Below are 20,805 nucleotides of genomic sequence, written 5' to 3' on the forward strand. Positions count from 1 at the left end.
CCTTACATGGGATCAGGGGATCTTGCATGGGATCAGAGCATCTTAAATTGGATAAGGGCACCTTACATAGGATCAGAGCACCTTACATGGGATCATGGCACTGTACATGAGATCATGGCACCTTACATGGGATTAGGGCACATGGGATCAAGGCACATGGGATTAGGGCATTTTACATGGGATCATGACATATTACATGGGATCAGAGCACTTTACAAGTGATGGGCCAAACACCCCCCCTGTTCGTTTCACGGTTGAACATTCCAACCTAAGGAAAATTCAACTGTGACCTTCGAATCAGAGGGGACAATTCACTAGATAAGATACCACAGCAAATCGTAAGATACCGCACAGCTGCTAAAATACTGCATAAGTTATATTAAGTAATGCAGTATTTTAATATAGAAAACATTATTTAATGTTTCAGCTGTCAGCGGCATGACTAGTGCACCAGAGATAGGTTCATCCAGATCCCCCCCTTTTAATTATACTTAAAGAAAACATGACACCAATTTTGGAGTAAAATGGCCAACACGGCCTTTTATTAACAAACACGTTTTAACACACCAACCATTCCTTATAACAGAAACATACAGAGTTGCTGTTGGTCTTCGAAGGCACCCCCCAAAAATGATCTGAAATGCACCTGCAGACAACCATATTACACAAGGCCTCCAGCCGCAACCAACCAGCTCAGAGACAACCATACCGTCCGCAGTGCAGCACCACCACCTTCCAGTTAAACCTTGGTTAACTGGAATGTCCCCGGGCATCCCATACCATCGATGGGTCCCACACCATTATCTGTACCTCGAAGATAAGAACCGCCTTCAAAGACCAACAACCGCCCATGAAACTAAATAACCCCCCATTCCCCCCGAGAGGAACACAATACTCACTAAATAGGGAGAGCGGGAGGGAAGCTCTCTCACCAACGTCCAGCTCCGACTGAAGCCCCCCACCAGGACACCCCACCGTAAGATGCAGAAGAGCCCACCAACGCTCTCCCTCTACCAACCAGCTCCCCAGGTATACTTTTCAAACCCCCTGGCACTATACTTAACCCTTTCTATTCTTCCTTCCCACTCTAGGCCTACCCTGCGCTAATTCTTTTTTCTTTTCTGCTACGGGCATTTCTTTGTCAATGTTTCAGCTGTCAGCGGCATTGTCCGGCAATTAAAATTTGTTTAAAAAAAACAGCGTAGGGTTCCCCCCTCCCCATGCCTACCAAGCCCTTCAGGTCTGATATGGATTTTGAGGGGAACCCCCCACGCCAAAATAAAAAAAAAATGTGTGGGCATTCCTCCCAAAATCCATACCAGACCCTTATTCGACCATGCAGCCAGCAGGTCAGGAAAGGAAGGGGAACGAGTGAGCGCCCTACCCCCGAACCATACCAGGCCACATGTCCTCAGCATGGTGGGGAGCTTTTGTGGGGACAAGGGGCCCCCCAGATCCCGGACCCCCTCTATGTAAATGAGTATGGGGTACAAGGTACCGCTGCTTATTCACAAAAAAAAGTGCAGTGTAAAAAATGACAGTAGACATTGTTTGACAAATCCTTTATTAAAAACAAAAATAAAAAAATGTCCCCCTGAAGTAGATCCAAGGTCAATCACGATGCCACCTTACATGGGATCGAAGCACCTTACATGGGACCAGGGCACCTTACATGGGATCGGAGCACCTTACATGGGATCTGACTAAAGACTGTTTTAAGCCTGCTGTGACTCCTTGTGGCTTCACAGCTGGCTCCCCACCACGAATGCACGAGCTGCACTGTGATCTGTGAGTGGTCCTGCAGCTTCCTAGGAACTTTGAACTGTCCCAGGAGACTGCAGGAGGTGAGGAGCGGGACAAATTTCCTCTGGGATCACCCAGGCAATGGCAGCAGAAGTGAGAGTGAGTACTTGTCAAAACCAAGTACCCACTCCCCCTTCCCCTTCCAAAATAAAACAGCTTTGCATTAGTGGCAGAGTAGGGAGGAAAGGAGTAGGAACAGCAAAACTTGCAAAACAGTTTACATCAAAATCAACATTTATTCCTTTAGTCTTCCTAGGACCAATGTTTTTTGAATCTTCAATCCATTACTATGTGTTTGTTTAGCACCATAGAGATTTAGAGAAGCCCAACTTGGGAAACATTGTCTGTAGCGCAACCCATCCCCACCTAAAAGAGCCCTGGAGAACACAAGGTGGTTCCATAGACTCTGCACCTCATCGGTGGGGGACTCCAGAAGAGGCTTGAGACTGCTCTGTGCAAAACCATTGCACAGAGAAGTTCAGTTTGACATTTTTTTATTAAAACAAACAAAAACAACATTTTTAGATCCAATTTTAACCAGTTGCCGACCAGCCACAGTACATATACAGCGGCAAAATCGTGTATATATATATACGTGATTATTATTATTATACAGGATTTATATATGTGGCTGCACATTTGCGTGCAATTAAAAAAAACGTGCTGAGTACGTGCGCCCCCAGCACACATGTCCGATACTCACGGAAAGGTCCCGATCTCCTCTTGTGATCGGAACCTTTCCCGATCATGTGACAGCAAATCACGGCAGTCACATGACCCAAAAACCCCACCCGCCTCCCGGCTTCTGAAACCCTTAAAGGATCGGGAGGTGCCGGCACCAAGGAGTTAAGGTCCTGGAATAGCCTAGCCAGTCTCCAGACCTTAATCCTATGGAAAATTTATGGACGGAGATGAAACTTCCAGTTGCCAAGTGACAGCCAAGAAACCTGAAGGATTTAGAGATCATTAGATTAGCGTGGACCAAAATCCCCCGAGATGTGTGCAAACCTGGGAACCAACTACAAGAAACATCTTACCTCTTCTGTGCTTGCCAACAAGGGTTTCTCCACCAAGTATGTTTTGTTTGCGGATCAAATACTTATTTTGCTCACAGAACTGCGACTCAATTTATATCATTTGTATCATGTTTTTCCTGGATTTTTGGTTAATATTCTGTCTCTGTCATTTAAAATACACTTCCGATAAAAAAAATTACAGACCTTTCATTTCTTTGTCAGTGGGCAAACTTTCAAAATCTGCAGGGGATCAAATCATTATTTTCCCCACTGTATTTACAAATTCAGATGCTAGAGGGCAACAGATCTCTACACTGGCACAGCAAATGCAAGATGTACAGAGGTGAAAGTTCAGTGCAAATGCAAATTAAAAGCAAATGCAAGAATGAGACACTTGAAAAAAGCATCAGTACCGTATTTGCCAGCGTATAAGACGACCCCCTACATTTCCTGCTAAAATGTAGTGTTTGAGCTATACTTGCCGTATAAGACTACCCCTCTTCCAATGCAAAACAGTGGGAGGAATAGTGCCCCATCATCGGTGTCAGTGGCAGGAATAGTGCCCCATCATTAGTATCAGTGGGGGAATAGGTGCCCCATCATTGGTATCAGTGGCAGGAATAGTGCCCCATCATTAGTATCAGTGGGGGAAATAGGTGCCCCATCATTGGTATCAGTGGCAGGAATAGTGCCCCATCATTGGTATCAGTGGCAGGAATAGTGCCCCATCATTGGTATCAGTGGGAGGAATAGTGCCCCATCATTGGTATCAGTGGGAGGAATAGTGCCCCATCATTGGTATCAGTGGCAGGAATAGTGCCCCATCATTGGTATCAGTGGGAGGAATAGTGCCCCATCATTGGTATCAGTGGGAGGAATAGTGCCCCATCATTGGTATCAGTGGGAGGAATAGTGCCGCATCATTGTTATCAGTGGCAGGAATAATGCCCCATCATCGTTATCAGTGGGGGGAATAGTGCCCCATCATCGGTGTCAGTGGGGGGAATAGTGCCCCATCATCGGTGTCAGTGGGGGGAATAGTGCCCCATCATCGGTGTCAGTGGGGGGAATAGTGCCCCATCATCGGTGTCAGTGGGGGGAATAGTGCCCCATCATTGGTGTCAGTGGGGGGAATAGTGCCCCATCATCGGTGTCAGTGGGGGGAATAGTGCCCCATCATCGGTATCAGTGGGGGGAATAGTGCCCTATCATCGGTGTCAGTGGCAGCAATAGTGCCCCATCATCGGTGTCAGTGGCAGGAATAGTGCCCCATCATCGGTGTCAGTGGCAGGAATAGTGCCCCATCATCGGTGTCAGTGGCGGGAATAGTGCCCCATCATCGGTGTCAGTGGCGGGAATAGTGCCCCATCATCGGTGTCAGTGGCGGGAATAGTGCCCCATCATCGGTGTCAGTGGCGGGAATAGTGCCCCATCATCGGTGTCAGTGGCGGGAATAGTGCCCCATCATCGGTGTCAGTGGCGGGAATAGTGCCCCATCATCGGTGTCAGTGGCGGGAATAGTGCCCCATCATCGGTGTCAGTGGCGGGAATAGTGCCCCATCATCGGTGTCAGTGGCGGGAATAGTGCCCCATCATCGGTGTCAGTGGCGGGAATAGTGCCCCATCATCGGTGTCAGTGGCGGGAATAGTGCCCCATCATCGGTGTCAGTGGCGGGAATAATGCCCCATCATTAGCATCAGTGGGGGGAATAGTGCCCCATCGTCAGTGGCAGGAATAGTGCCCCATCATCGGTGTCAGTGGCGGGAATAGTGCCCCATCATCGGTGTCAGTGGCGGGAATAGTGCCCCATCATCGGTATCAGTGGGGGGAATAGTGCCCCATCATCGGTATCAGTGGGGGGAATAGTGCCCCATCATCGGTATCAGTGGGGGGAATAGTGCCCCATCATCGGTATCAGTGGGGGGAATAGTGCCCCATCATCGGTATCAGTGGGGGGAATAGTGCCCCATCATCGGTATCAGTGGGGGGAATAGTGCCCCATCATCGGTATCAGTGGGGGGAATAGTGCCCCATCATCGGTATCAGTGGGGGGAATAGTGCCCCATCATCGGTATCAGTGGGGGGAATAGTGCCCCATCATCGGTATCAGTGGGGGGAATAGTGCCCCATCATCGGTATCAGTGGGGGGAATAGTGCCCCATCATCGGTATCAGTGGGGGGAATAGTGCCCCATCATCGGTATCAGTGGGGGGAATAGTGCCCCATCATCGGTATCAGTGGGGGGAATAGTGCCCCATCATCGGTATCAGTGGGGGGAATAGTGCCCCATCATCGGTATCAGTGGGGGGAATAGTGCCCCATCATCGGTATCAGTGGGGGGAATAGTGCCCCATCATCGGTATCAGTGGGGGGAATAGTGCCCCATCATCGGTATCAGTGGGGGGAATAGTGCCCCATCATCGGTATCAGTGGGGGGAATAGTGCCCCATCATCGGTATCAGTGGGGGGAATAGTGCCCCATCATCGGTATCAGTGGGGGGAATAGTGCCCCATCATCGGTATCAGTGGGGGGAATAGTGCCCCATCATCGGTATCAGTGGGGGGAATAGTGCCCCATCATCGGTATCAGTGGGGGGAATAGTGCCCCATCATCGGTATCAGTGGGGGGAATAGTGCCCCATCATCGGTATCAGTGGCGGGAATAGTGCCCCATCATCGGTGTCAGTGGCGGGAATAGTGCCCCATCATCGGTGTCAGTGGCGGGAATAGTGCCCCATCATCGGTGTCAGTGGCGGGAATAGTGCCCCATCATCGGTGTCAGTGGCGGGAATAGTGCCCCATCATCGGTGTCAGTGGCGGGAATAGTGCCCCATCATCGGTGTCAGTGGCAGGAATAGTGCCCCATCATCGGTGTCAGTGGCAGGAATAGTGCCCCAACATTGGTGTCAGTGGCAGGAATAGTGCCCCAACATTGGTGTCAGTGGCAGGAATAGTGCCCCAACATTGGTGTCAGTGGGAGGAATAGTGTCCCAACATTGGTGTCAGTGGGAGGAATGGTATCCCATCGGTGTCAGTGGGGGGTGGAATAGTGCCCCATCATTGGTGTCAGTGGGGGGGGGGAATAGTGCCCCGTTGTTGGTGTCAGTGGGGGGGAGTAATAGTGCCCCATCGTTGGTGTCAGTGGGAGGAATAGTGCCCCGTTGTTGGTGTCAGTGGGGGGGGAGTAATAGTGCCCCATCGTTGGTGTCAGTGGGAGGAATAGTGTCCCATCATTGGTGTCAGTGGGGGGAGGAATAGTGCCCCGTCGGTGTCAGTGGGAGGAATAATGCCCCATCATTGGTATCAATGACACCAATGATGGGGCACTATTCCTCCCACTGACACCAATAACACTTGCTGACCCTGTTCTAGTATGGTGCTGCTGCAGCCAGCATATGTGGTTGCAGCAGCACCTCTACACTGAACACTTACCTGCTGCTACTGCACTCCATTTTCGTGGGGCCACTCGGCTCCGGCCCCTCACCGGCGATTGGCCGCCTGTGTGCCTTTCCTGAGCTACAGTTCTGGCGGCCAATCACCGGTGAGGAGGCGGAGCCGAGCAGCCACCCGAACATCCAGTGGCCGAACTGAGGGAGCAGCCGAGCTTCCTGGACCGGATCGTCGTGGGACCGGAGCCAGGTAAGAGACAGCCCCTGCCCACCCCTGTACTTAGTGTCCCTTCCGAAGGGGGGGGGGGCAGCACCGCGCCACCCCCCTAAAAAGTGTCAGTATGCCGTATACCGGCGTATAAGACGACCCCCGACTTCAGAGAAGATTTTCAAGGGGTAAAAAGTCGTCTTATACGCCGGCAAATACGGTATATACATGTGCCTACTGGCAAACTTGGAAGGGACATACCTAGGCACAATATTACATAGAATGATGAAAGAATGTATTGTAGCACTCGGGGTGCCCATGCTCAGTACTCATATTCCCCATGCTCAATGTTACGGTGACTAGCTGTGCTGCGCTCCATGGTCCTGCGCGGGCTCATGGCTTTCTCTCTCTCCACTGTACAAAACAGGATTTCCTGCCTCCCAGCAATGCACCCATGAAGCCTGAACATGTGACCCCAAAAACGCAGTGCATTTTCAATGTTTTTTGTTGTGTTACCACTGAATTCTATGGAAGGTGCAGGACTTTTCAAACTGAAGCACAAATGCAGCACACTAATGTGAACAGCTACATACGATGTAACCACTTCCTGTCAGGCCCATGTATATAAACGACCGGACGGTGGCAGTGCAGGGGCGCGTTGCCATTCATAAATGGCACCCACCATTTAAGCCTGTGCGCGCTCCCTGGGAAGGCGATCCAGAACACCGATCGCTGTGCGGGACCTCTGTGTGAGGTCGTGATCACTGATTGGCCAATCAGTGACCACATGAATAGTAGTAAGCAAAATGTCCCTTTCTGACATCATTGCTTACTACTAGTGAAATCTGTGAATGATCACAGAGATCACATGGTACAGGGCTATTCACAACAGCCTTGTACCATGTGACAAGCTGTGACCAATCACAGCTCTCACAGTATTTCTCAATGTCTGCAAGAATGCAGCCAGAGAGAAGGAGAAATGATTGCTTTTATAGCCTTTATGGCTATAAAAGCAATCAGTGTAAAAAAAAAAATCACCACCCCCCACAAGTAGTACTGTGTCACTATGGTGACACTGTACTGCTAGCGTGACAGTATGTAAAAAAAAAAAAACCATAAAAAAATATAAAAAAATAAAAAATAAATTTACAAAAAATATAATTTTTGGTTATAAACCAATTTGGATAATTGTTTTAACTAAAGATAGATGAATACATTTTGGCCAAGATTTACGAAGAAAGATTATTTATCTGCAAAATCTTATAAGAAAAGCACTTTTTTTCAAAATGTTTGGACTTTTTCATTTACATAGCAAAAAAAAATCCCAGTGATGAATAAATACCAGCAAAATAAAGTTTTGTCTGTCTCAAAAAAAAAATGCTAAAAAATTAATATGGGTACAGTGTTGCATGACTGCGCAACTGTCATTTGAAAGTGTGATAGCACTGAAAGCTGAGAATTGGCCTGGACAGGAAGGGGGTGAAAGTGTCCGGACTTGAAGTGGTTAAAGGGGCATCATTTTCATCTGCTTTTGTTGTGCTGGACAGATGCGTTTTATCACAAAAAAAGCGCATTAGTGGAAAGAGGCCTCCCCCCCCCCCGGGTCACATAAAAGCAGATTTTGAATTTATGCGACTTACAGTGAAGTCGGGTGACCTGCTGATTTCATTGCGATTTGCAAGACGTCTGACACAGATGTAAATCACACCAAACGTAGTGCATGTAGTACTGTAGAAATCGGTACGTCTCTGACCAAGTCAGAACCGCACCGATATGACCGCTCTAGTAGCGGACAATAGGGTGTGACTTGGCCTATGATTTGCAAGTCGCCTGGCATGCAAATCGCACCCGATGTGACCGGGGTTTAGGCAAATGACTCAATGTCCCGTCTTTTACAGGCATGAGGGTGCACAGGTGTTGCATCCATCCCCATACCAGCGTCCCATTTTAGTCTATTGGGACACACGGCTGCATGGACACAGCTGCTGTGGCCCTATATGACATGTGGTTGCGGGTCCCCAAACGCACACACTGTTCTGAACATTCAGTTTAAAAAGATGGAAAGTACATTCATAGAAAACAAAGGTGTGCAAAATCTTACAGTTCCATTTCCTTTCAAAGCTGCCACAGCCTGAGTGGAGTAGCAGTCCTATAAAAGGACCTTTGCTCTGTGTGTGGAAGCAGTGGTCTCTCTCCTGGGGTGTGACACACCCCCTGCTGAGTCAGAATCAGTACTCTCCAATCAGCAGGACACTCATTGATTGCTTCACTGATTGCAGAGCCATATACAGTATCTGACACAGCAGGGGCCCTGTGTGTTGGACCATTGCAGAGAGACCACTGCTTCCACACATAGAACAAAGGTCCTTCTCTTCAGCTCATACCCAACATTGGGCTTCAACATTCTGACTTGTACCTAATGTAGCACTACCCCCTTAGGAGTTGCAATAGATTTGGGTCCCCCTATAGTCCTGCACAGCCAAGCAACACACATTTTCCACTCAGACTTGCATCAGGAGGCAGTGACCAGTCCTTGAGCTTCGTTTTGAAGTTTTATTAGGGGGTTCAGAACTTGGATGGGGTGAGGGGCGTATAGGATGGCCGGGGGGAACGGCAACAGAAGGCAAATTCCTTAGCAATGATGTACAAGTCTATACAGCAAAATGTCTCTTCTGGAGAGCTAGCCAGCGTCCCCTGTAGTACCGCCCCCGAGGACTCCTCTCCTCATCCACATGTACTGGGTGCATCATTGGGCAGGGAATCCAATGCTTGCCACTGCAGAGTGTACAGTCCCGGGTAAGAGAACAAATCGAGCTTCCCACCAGAGGGCTCCTCTTCCCTTACTGGCAGGGTGCAGGCTTCTTCACTTGGTCCCCTCCTGTGCTGCCAGTGACTGCTACCAGACCTTCTAGCTGGGCCGCTCCTTCCCTGCTGTACAGGTGGGCCTCTCTCAGGGGACAGAAGTCCCAAATTATCTTACAGGGTCCTGTGCCTGTAGGTGAGCCCCTCTCCATCCGGGCACCCTAACATCCTATCCTACTAACTACTCCTCCATGTACCCCTCCACTGAATGCCTGCTATCCTACTAACTACCCCTCCATGTACCCCTCCACTGAATGCCTGCTATCCTACTAACTACCCCTCCATGTACCCCTCCACTGAGTGCCTGCTATCCTACTAACTACCCTTCCCTGTAAAGCGCCACTGAGTGCCTGCTATCCTACTAACTACCCCGCCCTGTAAAGCGCCACTGAGTGCCTGCTATCCTACCAACTACCGCGCCCTGTAAAGCGCCACTGAGTGCCTGCTATCCTACTAACTACCCCGCCCTGTAAAGCGCCACTGAGTGCCTGCTATCCTACTAACTACCCCTCCCTGTAAAGCGCCACTGAGTGCCTGCTATCCTACTAACTACCCTTCCCTGTACCCCGCCACTGTGTGCCTGCTATCCTACTAACTACCCCTCCCTGTACCCCGCCACTGAATGCCTGCTATCCTACTAACTACCCCTCCCTGTACCCCGCCACTGAGTGCCTGCTATCCTACTACCTGTCCCTGCCACTGAATACCTGCTATCATACTAACTACCCCTCCCTGTACCCCGCCACTGAGTGCCTGCTATCCTACTACCTGTCCCTGTACCCCGCCACTGAGTGCCTGCTATCCTACTAACTACCCCTCCCTGTACCCCGCCACTGAGTGCCTGCTATCCTACTAACTACCCCTCCCTGTACCCCGCCACTGAGTGCCTGCTATCCTACTAACTACCCCTCCCTGTAACCAACCACTGAGTGCCTGCTATCCTACTAACTACCCCTCCCTGTACCCTGCCACTGTGGGGGGAGGGAGGTCCTTGTAGAAGCAGCCCAGTGTAACGGCAAGATGTGTATCCTATGAAGAAATGTCTCCCCTGAAGCAACTGCGCATGTGCCGGTTTTAGACAGAAGAAGCCGATCGCCATCTTTAGCACAGAGCTGCCACAGTTAACCCCTTACAGGCTGCACTGCTGAAGCTGATTCCGCGGATCACTAGCCGCCGACGCTCCCGTAAGATGGAATCAAACTGCGTACTGGGGAGCATAATGGATCGGAGAGAGGACAGTGACATGGGGAGGACTGTGAAATGGGGGGGGGGGGCAGTGACATGGGGACGACTGTGAAATGTGGGGGGGCACAGTGACATGGGGAGGACTGTGAAATGTGGGGGGAGACAGTGACATGGGGAGGACTGTGAAATGTGGGGGGAGACAGTGACATGGGAGGATAGTGACGTGGGGAAGCAGTGACATGGAGAGGACGGTGACATGGAAGAGAACACTGACATAGGGGGGAGTGACATGGGGGGATGAGAGATATGGGGGGGGCTGACATGGGGAGGGTAGGGGCATGTGGGGGACCTGACATGGGGTAGACAGTGACATTGGGGGGCGTGACATGCGGGACAGTGACATTGGGGGGGGGGCATGAAATGGGGAGGAAAGTGACATAGGGAGGGGGTATTGACATGAGGACAGTGACATGGGGAGGACAGTGACATGTGAGGGGGTCAGTGATATGGGGGGGCAGTGTCACTCACACTGTCATCCCCATGTCACTGACACCGCCCCCCATGTCACCACACTGACACTGCAACCTCCATATCACTGCCACTGCTCCCCCATGTCACCGGCACTGTCCTCCCCTCCATATCACTGCCACTGCTCCCCCATGTCACCGGCACTGTCCTCCCCTTCATGTCACTTCACTGCTCCCCCATGTCACCGGCACTGTCCTCCCCTTCATGTCACTGACATTCCTCTCCCCCCATATCACTGACACTGTCCGATGTCCCTGCAGAGAATTTGGCATGTAACAGCCCCCATTTGTGGGATACACAAATTACCTCTACACCGGCCTCCCTGTCAATCTGGCCCCCTTGTGCCTCTCAGTCCCCCTGCGGTCCATGCTGAGACTTGCAGTCCACCCACCGAGCTTCTCCTTACCCCATGAAGACAGATCTCATCTCCCTGGCCGAGGCTCTGTCCTCCGAGATAGAAGTACATGTCCCCTGTCTGGTAACCTCCCACTCTCACAGCACTTCCGGATACAGGAATAAGCCACGCCCACCGTCTGCACAGGAAAAAGGGGCGGAGTCCTAGCTGAGGCACCTGCGCACACAGGACCTGCGTGTCAGTCAGAGCCAGGCTGAGCTCAGAGGAGGATGTAGGATGGAGAGCGGGAGGAGTCCGGAGGAGCGACACACCCCCGGCCACTACCAATTCATGCAAATCTATTTCCAGAGTCACCGCTGGAAATAGATTTCCAGCGGTGACTCTGGAAATAGTGAGTCACTGGGAGAAAACTCCCAGTGATTTCTCTGGGAGTTGCTTTTCTCCCTGGAACAACGAGAAAAGCAACTCCCAGAGAAATCACTGACAGGGGCGGATTCCCATAATAGGCACACCCACTTTTCATAGTGAAAGACTATTTCTGCCTCAGAAAAGATCCCTCTCCACCAATGGACGGGAATTCTGATCAGTGGGCAGGGCGAGGGAATGTTTTCTTGCAATGTGTGCCGTCCAATCACATCTCTCCCTTCTCCATCCAATCACATCTCTCCCTTCTCCGATGACAAGAGCGAGCCCACAACCAGGACAAGTCCCAACATGTCCAGCTTAGCCACGCCCACCGTCTGCCCAGGAAAAAGGGGCGGAGTCCTAGCTGAGGCACCTGCGCACACAGGACCTGCGTGTCAGTCAGAGCCAAGCTGAGCTCAGAGGAGGATGTAGGATGGAGAGCGGGAGGAGTCCGGAGGAGCGACACACCCCTGGCCACTACCAATTCATGTAAATCTATTTCCAGAGTCACCGCTGGAAATAGATTTCCAGCGGTGACTGGAAATCGTGAGTCACTGGGAGAAAACTCCCAGTGATTTCTCTGGGAGTTGCTTTTCTCCCTGGAACAACGAGAAAAGCAACTCCCAGAGAAATCACTGACAGGGGCGGACTCCCATAATAGGCACACCCACTTTTCATAGTGAAAGACTATTTCTGCCTCAGAACAGATCCCTCTCCACCAATGGACGGGATTTCTGTTCAGTGGGCGAGGCGAGGGAAAGTTTTCTTGCCATGTGTGCCGTCCAATCACATCTCTCCCTTCTCCGTCCAATCACATCTCTCCCTTCTCCGATGACAAGAGCGAGCCCACAACTACGACAAGTCCCAACATGTCCAGCTTAGCCAAGAAGAGGACTTCTACCGCTGGATGGACCCCCCGATGTCCGTACACAGCGCCACACGGGACCGTCCTCTGAGAGCCGGGCTGAGGGGAGGATGGAGAGCCAGGAGCGCGGAGGCAGGTAAGAAATCCCCTTCTATCTCCTATTATTCTTCTATCTGTGATTGGGGGGATTTTATTATTGTCTGTTATTAGCGATTCTATCTACTGCTAATATTTGATGTACTATTATTATTGTTTATTTCTATTGGGATGATTATTTATATCTAATAAATGGGGTATGTAGCGCTGGAGAACAGATAACAAGCACAGGGACTGTAACAATATGAAATAATCATACAGAAGTTCATATAATGACTCATATATAACGGTCAGAAGCAAAAACGGAGATGATCCAATGCTGCTCCAGATCACATTCAGTGAGATAAAGGAAGATAGTGAGGTTGTGCGCTTACCACAAGTACACACAATATGAGCATTGTATGCAGTTCAACAGCAACCGGGCATCATGGTCTGGTCAATAGCCTGGGCACCCTCTGGTCACATCCGAACATCTAGGTCACAGGTAGACCGCTAACCAAGCTCCCTCTGGCTTTCCAATCCAAAACGCCACCTTACATGAGCTCATTGAAAAACGAGCCGGGAGGCAAGAAAGCGCTTATAGTGAAGTACGTTTATTGAAAACACAAGATGTAAGCAGAACAACCAGAACTTACATCGACAAAATATACATCCAGGCCCAAATAAATAGGCTCCCTGGTGGTTAGTGGTTCATACAACATGCACTGCATACAGAACCAGGTCCAATAGATGAAACCCTGGTGGCTAGTGGTACCATGAGTATATAGTCATGTAATAATGGGTAATGCAGATATACTCATCCAGGTCTGGTGAGGCAGTTCCCTGGTGGCTAGTGGATCCTCAATAGCAAAGGCGTCAGTAGGGTGGATCCCCTAACATGTTTCGAGCTACAGCTCGTTTTCAAAGGGAATTTGCCTTTGAAAACGAGCTGTAGCTCGAAACATGTTAGGGGATCCACCCTACTGACGCCTTTGCTATTGAGGATCCACTAGCCACCAGGGAACTGCCTCACCAGACCTGGATGAGTATATCTGCATTACCCATTATTACATGACTATATACTCATGGTACCACTAGCCACCAGGGTTTCATCTATTGGACCTGGTTCTGTATGCAGTGCATGTTGTATGAACCACTAACCACCAGGGAGCCTATTTATTTGGGCCTGGATGTATATTTTGTCGATGTAAGTTCTGGTTGTTCTGCTTACATCTTGTGTTTTCAATAAACGTACTTCACTATAAGCGCTTTCTTGCCTCCCGGCTCGTTTTTCAATGAGCTCATGTAAGGTGGCGTTTTGGATTGGAAAGCCAGAGGGAGCTTGGTTAGCGGTGTACCTGTGACCTAGATGTTCGGATGTGACCAGAGGGTGCCCAGGCTATTGACCAGACCATGATGCCCGGTTGCTGTTGAACTGCATACAATGCTCATATTGTGTGTACTTGTGGTAAGCGCACAACCTCACTATCTTCCTTTATCTCACTGAATGTGATCTGGAGCAGCATTGGATCATCTCCGTTTTTGCTTCTGACCGTTATATATGAGTCATTATATGAACTTCTGTATGATTATTTCATATTGTTACAGTCCCTGTGCTTGTTATCTGTTCTCCAGCGCTACATACCCCATTTATTAGTTTATTCCAAGGTTTTGAGGTTTACCCTGTATGTTAGCTGCTCATATGATCTGTTTGCGCTCACTTACCCACCTTTATATCTGATTATTTATATCTATTCTTTTATTATTCTTCGTTACATTACATATAACGAAGAATAATAAATTCTTAGATTGTACACCCCTTGAGGGTAAGGGACCGATGTGAATGTTCAATATATATATGTGTAAAGCGCTGCGTAAATTGACGGCGCTATATAAGTACCTGAAATAAATAATAATGAGTTGGACCGCACTTTACAGAGGAGCCTTGGTGAGGCAGTGCGGCTTCCACATACATTTGCAAATGTCTACAACTAAAATCTATATGAGCAGATATAGATTTTTCCGTAGGTTACCGTGGTTATATAGCTTGTAAAGTTCATGGACTTACTGTGCAATGGGCTAAAGAGAGCTTGTAGATAGTCCTCCTTTGGGCTACCTCGAGGGGAATTTACTTAAAATGGGTGCAGACAGGATCCGAAGTTGTTGTGCATCGTCAGCAATCAACTTCTCATTTCAGCTTGTTGAGTGAAGGTTTGAAATGGACACAAGGAGCTGAGTGGTTGCTATACTCAGTGGCTCCAGATTCTGTCTTCTCCCTTTTTAAGTAAACTCCCCCTCAAAATACTACAAAGCTCTTTACTGCTGTCCCGTCTGTGTGTGCACGCCCGACTGTAAAACGGGGAAGAAGGTGTACCCCTTTACGGAGGATAGACAGCAGGACCTGTTCGCCTAAAGTGTGGTTTTCCCATGGGCGTGGTCAACCCACCGTTCTTTACACAACACTGTTGTGAGAGAGGTGGGTGGTTAAATTTCCAGACAAGCAACAAACCACTGGCTGTTGTATTGCAGAACGGGTAGGGCGGTTGCGTGCCTCTCGCGCGCCCCCTACTTGTTTTGCAATATCACGTTTTAAACGTGATTTTGCCCAGCGGTGCCACCTTGTGGCCGTTTTTCCACGGTGGCTGGATGGCAAGCAGTTAAATACCCCTACCTACCTGCTCGATGTCTTCTCCAGCTCTGTAACCTGATCTGCACATGCACAGCTCAGCCTACAGCTCCGGGCCAGTCTCTGTGTGTCAGAATGAATAGCTCCTGTGCATGCGCAGAAGTGATGTCATCTCGTGCCAGCCAATGAAGATGGAGAAGATGCAGGACAGGATTGTTGGCGGAAACGTGAATATATCGCTCCATTTGGTTCCATTTTTATTTCTGTTGTGAATTTTCCAACAGGAAGACTCTTGTATGAATAGCACATCTGCCTTGCAGTAAAAATGGGTCATGGGTTCGATTCCCGACCATGGCGTCTCCTGCATGGAGTTTGCATGTTCTCCCTGTGCCTGCGTGGGTTTCCTCCGGGTGCTCCGGTTTCCTCCCGCACTCCAAAGACATGCTGATAGGTTAACTGGATCCTGTCTAAATTGGCCCTAATATGTGCATGTATGAATGTGAGTTAGGGTCCTTAGATTGTACACCCCTTGAGGGTAAGGGACCGATGTGAATGTTCAATATATATATGTGTAAAGCGCTGCGTAAATTGACGGCGCTATATAAGTACCTGAAATAAATAATAATGAGTTGGACCGCACTTTACAGAGGAGCCTTGGTGAGGCAGTGCGGCTTCCACATACATTTGCAAATGTCTACAACTAAAATCTATATGAGCAGATACAGATTTTTCCGTAGGTTACCGTGGTTATATAGCTTGTAAAGTTCATGGACTTACTGTGCAATGGGCTAAAGAGAGCTTGTAGATAGTCCTCCTTTGGGCTACCTCGAGGGGAATTTACTTAAAATGGGTGCAGACAGGATCCGAAGTTGTTGTGCATCGTCAGCAATCAACTTCTCATTTCAGCTTGTTGAGTGAAGGTTTGAAATGGACACAAGGAGCTGAGTGGTTGCTATACTCAGTGGCTCCAGATTCTGTCTTCTCCCTTTTTAAGTAAACTCCCCCTCAAAATACTACAAAGCTCTTTACTGCTGTCCCGTCTGTGTGTGCACGCCCGACTGTAAAACGGGGAAGAAGGTGTACCCCTTTACGGAGGATAGACAGCAGGACCTGTTCGCCTAAAGTGTGGTTTTCCCATGGGCGTGGTCAACCCACCGTTCTTTACACAACACTGTTGTGAGAGAGGTGGGTGGTTAAATTTCCAGACAAGCAACAAACCACTGGCTGTTGTATTGCAGAACGGGTAGGGCGGTTGCGTGCCTCTCGCGCGCCCCCTACTTGTTTTGCAATATCACGTTTTAAACGTGATTTTGCCCAGCGGTGCCACCTTGTGGCCGTTTTTCCACGGTGGCTGGATGGCAAGCAGTTAAATACCCCTACCTACCTGCTCGATGTCTTCTCCAGCTCTGTAACCTGATCTGCACATGCACAGCTCAGCCTACAGCTCCGGGCCAGTCTCTGTGTGTCAGAATGAATAGCTCCTGTGCATGCGCAGAAGTGATGTCATCTCGTGCCAGCCAATGAAGATGGAGAAGATGCAGGACAGGATTGTTGGCGGAAACGTGAATATATCGCTCCATTTGGTTCCATTTTTATTTCTGTTGTGAATTTTCCAACAGGAAGACTCTTGTATGAATAGCACATCTGCCTTGCAGTAAAAATGGGTCATGGGTTCGATTCCCGACCATGGCGTCTCCTGCATGGAGTTTGCATGTTCTCCCTGTGCCTGCGTGGGTTTCCTCCGGGTGCTCCGGTTTCCTCCCGCACTCCAAAGACATGCTGATAGGTTAACTGGATCCTGTCTAAATTGGCCCTAATATGTGCATGTATGAATGTGAGTTAGGGTCCTTAGATTGTACACCCCTTGAGGGTAAGGGACCGATGTGAATGTTCAATATATATATGTGTAAAGCGCTGCGTAAATTGACGGCGCTATATAAGTACCTGAAATAAATAATAATGAGTTGGACCGCACTTTACAGAGGAGCCTTGGTGAGGCAGTGCGGCTTCCACATACATTTGCAAATGTCTACAACTAAAATCTATATGAGCAGATATAGATTTTTCCGTAGGTTACCGTGGTTATATAGCTTGTAAAGTTCATGGACTTACTGTGCAATGGGCTAAAGAGAGCTTGTAGATAGTCCTTCTTTGGGCTTCCTCGAGGGGAATTTACTTAAAATGGGTGCAGACAGGATCCGAAGTTGTTGTGCATCGTAAGCAATCAACTTCTCACTTCAGCTTGTTGAGTGAAGGTTTGAAATGGACACAAGGAGCTGAGTGGTTGCTATACTCAGTGGCTCCAGATTCTGTCTTCTCCCTTTTTAAGTAAACTCCCCCTCAAAATACTACAAAGCTCTTTACTGCTGTCCCGTCTGTGTGTGCACGCTCGACTGTAAAACGGGGAAGAAGGTGTACCCCTTTACGGAGGATAGACAGCAGGACCTGTTTGCCTAAAGTGTGGTTTTCCCATGGGCGTGGTCAACCCACCGTTCTTTACACAACACTGTTGTGAGAGAGGTGGGTGGTTAAATTTCCAGACAAGCAACAAACCACTGGCTGTTGTATTGCAGAACGGGTAGGGCGGTTGCGTGCCTCTCGCGCGCCCCCTACTTGTTTTGCAATATCACGTTTTAAACGTGATTTTGCCCAGCGGTGCCACCTTGTGGCTGTTTTTCCACGGTGGCTGGATGGCAAGCAGTTAAATACCCCTACCTACCTGCTCGATGTCATCTCCAGCTCTGTAACCTGATCTGCACATGCACAGCTCAGCCTACAGCTCCGGGCCAGTCTCTGTGTGTCAGAATGAATAGCTCCTGTGCATGCGCAGAAGTGATGTCATCTCGTGCCAGCCAATGAAGATGGAGAAGATGCAGGACAGGATTGTTGGCGGAAACGTGATTATATCGCTCCATTTGGTTCCATTTTTATTTCTGTTGTGAATTTTCCAACAGGAAGACTCTTGTATGAATAGCACATCTGCCTTGCAGTAAAAATGAGTCATGGGTTCGATTCCCGACCATGGCGTCTCCTGCATGGAGTTTGCATGTTCTCCCTGTGCCTGCGTGGGTTTCCTCCGGGTGCTCCGGTTTCCTCCCGCACTCCAAAGACATGCTGATAGGTTAACTGGATCCTGTCTAAATTGGCCCTAATATGTGCATGTATGAATGTGAGTTAGGGTCCTTAGATTGTACACCCCTTGAGGGTAAGGGACCGATGTGAATGTTCAATATATATATGTGTAAAGCGCTGCGTAAATTGACGGCGCTATATAAGTACCTGAAATAAATAATAATGAGTTGGACCGCACTTTACAGAGGAGCCTTGGTGAGGCAGTGCGGCTTCCACATACATTTGCAAATGTCTACAACTAAAATCTATATGAGCAGATATAGATTTTTCCGTAGGTTACCGTGGTTATATAGCTTGTAAAGTTCATGGACTTACTGTGCAATGGGCTAAAGAGAGCTTGTAGATAGTCCTCCTTTGGGCTTCCTCGAGGGGAATTTACTTAAAATGGGTGCAGACAGGATCCGAAGTTGTTGTGCATCGTAAGCAATCAACTTCTCACTTCAGCTTGTTGAGTGAAGGTTTGAAATGGACACAAGGAGCTGAGTGGTTGCTATACTCAGTGGCTCCAGATTCTGTCTTCTCCCTTTTTAAGTAAACTCCCCCTCAAAATACTACAAAGCTCTTTACTGCTGTCCCGTCTGTGTGTGCACGCTCGACTGTAAAACGGGGAAGAAGGTGTACCCCTTTACGGAGGATAGACAGCAGGACCTGTTCGCCTAAAGTGTGGTTTTCCCATGGGCGTGGTCAACCCACCGTTCTTTACACAACACTGTTGTGTGAGAGGTGGGTGGTTAAATTTTCCAGACAAGCAACAAACCACTGGCTGTTGTATTGCAGAACGGGTAGGGCGGTTGCGTGCCTCTCGCGCGCCCCCTACTTGTTTTGCAATATCACGTTTTAAACGTGATTTTGCCCAGCGGTGCCACCTTGTGGCCGTTTTTCCACGGTGGCTGGATGGCAAGCAGTTAAATACCCCTACCTACCTGCTCGATGTCATCTCCAGCTCTGTAACCTGATCTGCACATGCACAGCTCAGCCTACAGCTCCGGGCCAGTCTCTGTGTGTCAGAATGAATAGCTCCTGTGCATGCGCAGAAGTGATGTCATCTCGTGCCAGCCAATGAAGATGGAGAAGATGCAGGACAGGATTGTTGGCGGAAACGTGATTATATCGCTCCATTTGGTTCCATTTTTATTTCTGTTGTGAATGTTCCAACAGGAAGACTCTTGTATGAATAGCACATCTGCCTTGCAGTAAAAATGGGTCATGGGTTCGATTCCCGACCATGGCGTCTCCTGCATGGAGTTTGCATGTTCTCCCTGTGCCTGCGTGGGTTTCCTCCGGGTGCTCCGGTTTCCTCCCGCACTCCAAAGACATGCTGATAGGTTAACTGGATCCTGTCTAAATTGGCCCTAATATGTGCATGTATGAATGTGAGTTAGGGTCCTTAGATTGTACACCCCTTGAGGGTAAGGGACCGATGTGAATGTTCAATATATATATGTGTAGAGCGCTGCGTAAATTGACGGCGCTATATAAGTACCTGAAATAAATAATAATGAGTTGGACCGCACTTTACAGAGGAGCCTTGGTGAGGCAGTGCGGCTTCCACATACATTTGCAAATGTCTACAACTAAAATCTATATGAGCAGATATAGATTTTTCCGTAGGTTACCGTGGTTATATAGCTTGTAAAGTTCATGGACTTACTGTGCAATGGGCTAAAGAGAGCTTGTAGATAGTCCTCCTTTGGGCTACCTCGAGGGGAATTTACTTAAAATGGGTGCAGACAGGATCCGAAGTTGTTGTGCATCGTAAGCAATCAACTTCTCACTTCAGCTTGTTGAGTGAAGGTTTGAAATGGACACAAGGAGCTGAGTGGTTGCTATACTCAGTGGCTCCAGATTCTGTCTTCTCCCTTTTTAAGTAAACTCCCCCTCAAAATACTACAAAGCTCTTTACTGCTGTCCCGTCTGTGTGTGCACGCCCGACTGTAAAACGGGGAAGAAGGTGTACCCCTTTACGGAGGATAGACAGCAGGACCTGTTCGCCTAAAGTGTGGTTTTCCCATGGGCGTGGTCAACCCACCGTTCTTTACACAACACTGTTGTGAGAGAGGTGGGTGGTTAAATTTCCAGACAAGCAACAAACCACTGGCTGTTGTATTGCAGAACGGGTAGGGCGGTTGCGTGCCTCTCGCGCGCCCCCTACTTGTTTTGCAATATCACGTTTTAAACGTGATTTTGCCCAGCGGTGCCACCTTGTGGCCGTTTTTCCACGGTGGCTGGATGGCAAGCAGTTAAATACCCCTACCTACCTGCTCGATGTCATCTCCAGCTCTGTAACCTGATCTGCACATGCACAGCTCAGCCTACAGCTCCGGGCCAGTCTCTGTGTGTCAGAATGAATAGCTC

The 20,805-nt window shown here is 49.0% G+C and overlaps 1 long non-coding RNA gene across 1 annotated transcript in view; it reads left to right on the top strand.

Moving 5' to 3' along the window:
• The first annotated feature begins 12,020 nt into the window (after positions 1-12,020).
• The window catches only part of LOC149450184 (uncharacterized), an 82,591-nt gene continuing 73,806 nt past the window's right edge, over positions 12,021-20,805 (top strand). The window contains exon 1 of the long non-coding RNA XR_016315304.1: positions 12,021-12,753. This is a non-coding gene — a long non-coding RNA (uncharacterized LOC149450184). The remainder of the gene's footprint in view (positions 12,754-20,805) is intronic.

Source organism: Staurois parvus, unplaced genomic scaffold (assembly GCF_062004578.1).
Source record: "Staurois parvus isolate SC_StPar_1 unplaced genomic scaffold, SC_StPar_1.0 ptg000581l, whole genome shotgun sequence".
In the NCBI taxonomy this organism is placed as follows: domain Eukaryota; kingdom Metazoa; phylum Chordata; class Amphibia; order Anura; family Ranidae; genus Staurois; species Staurois parvus.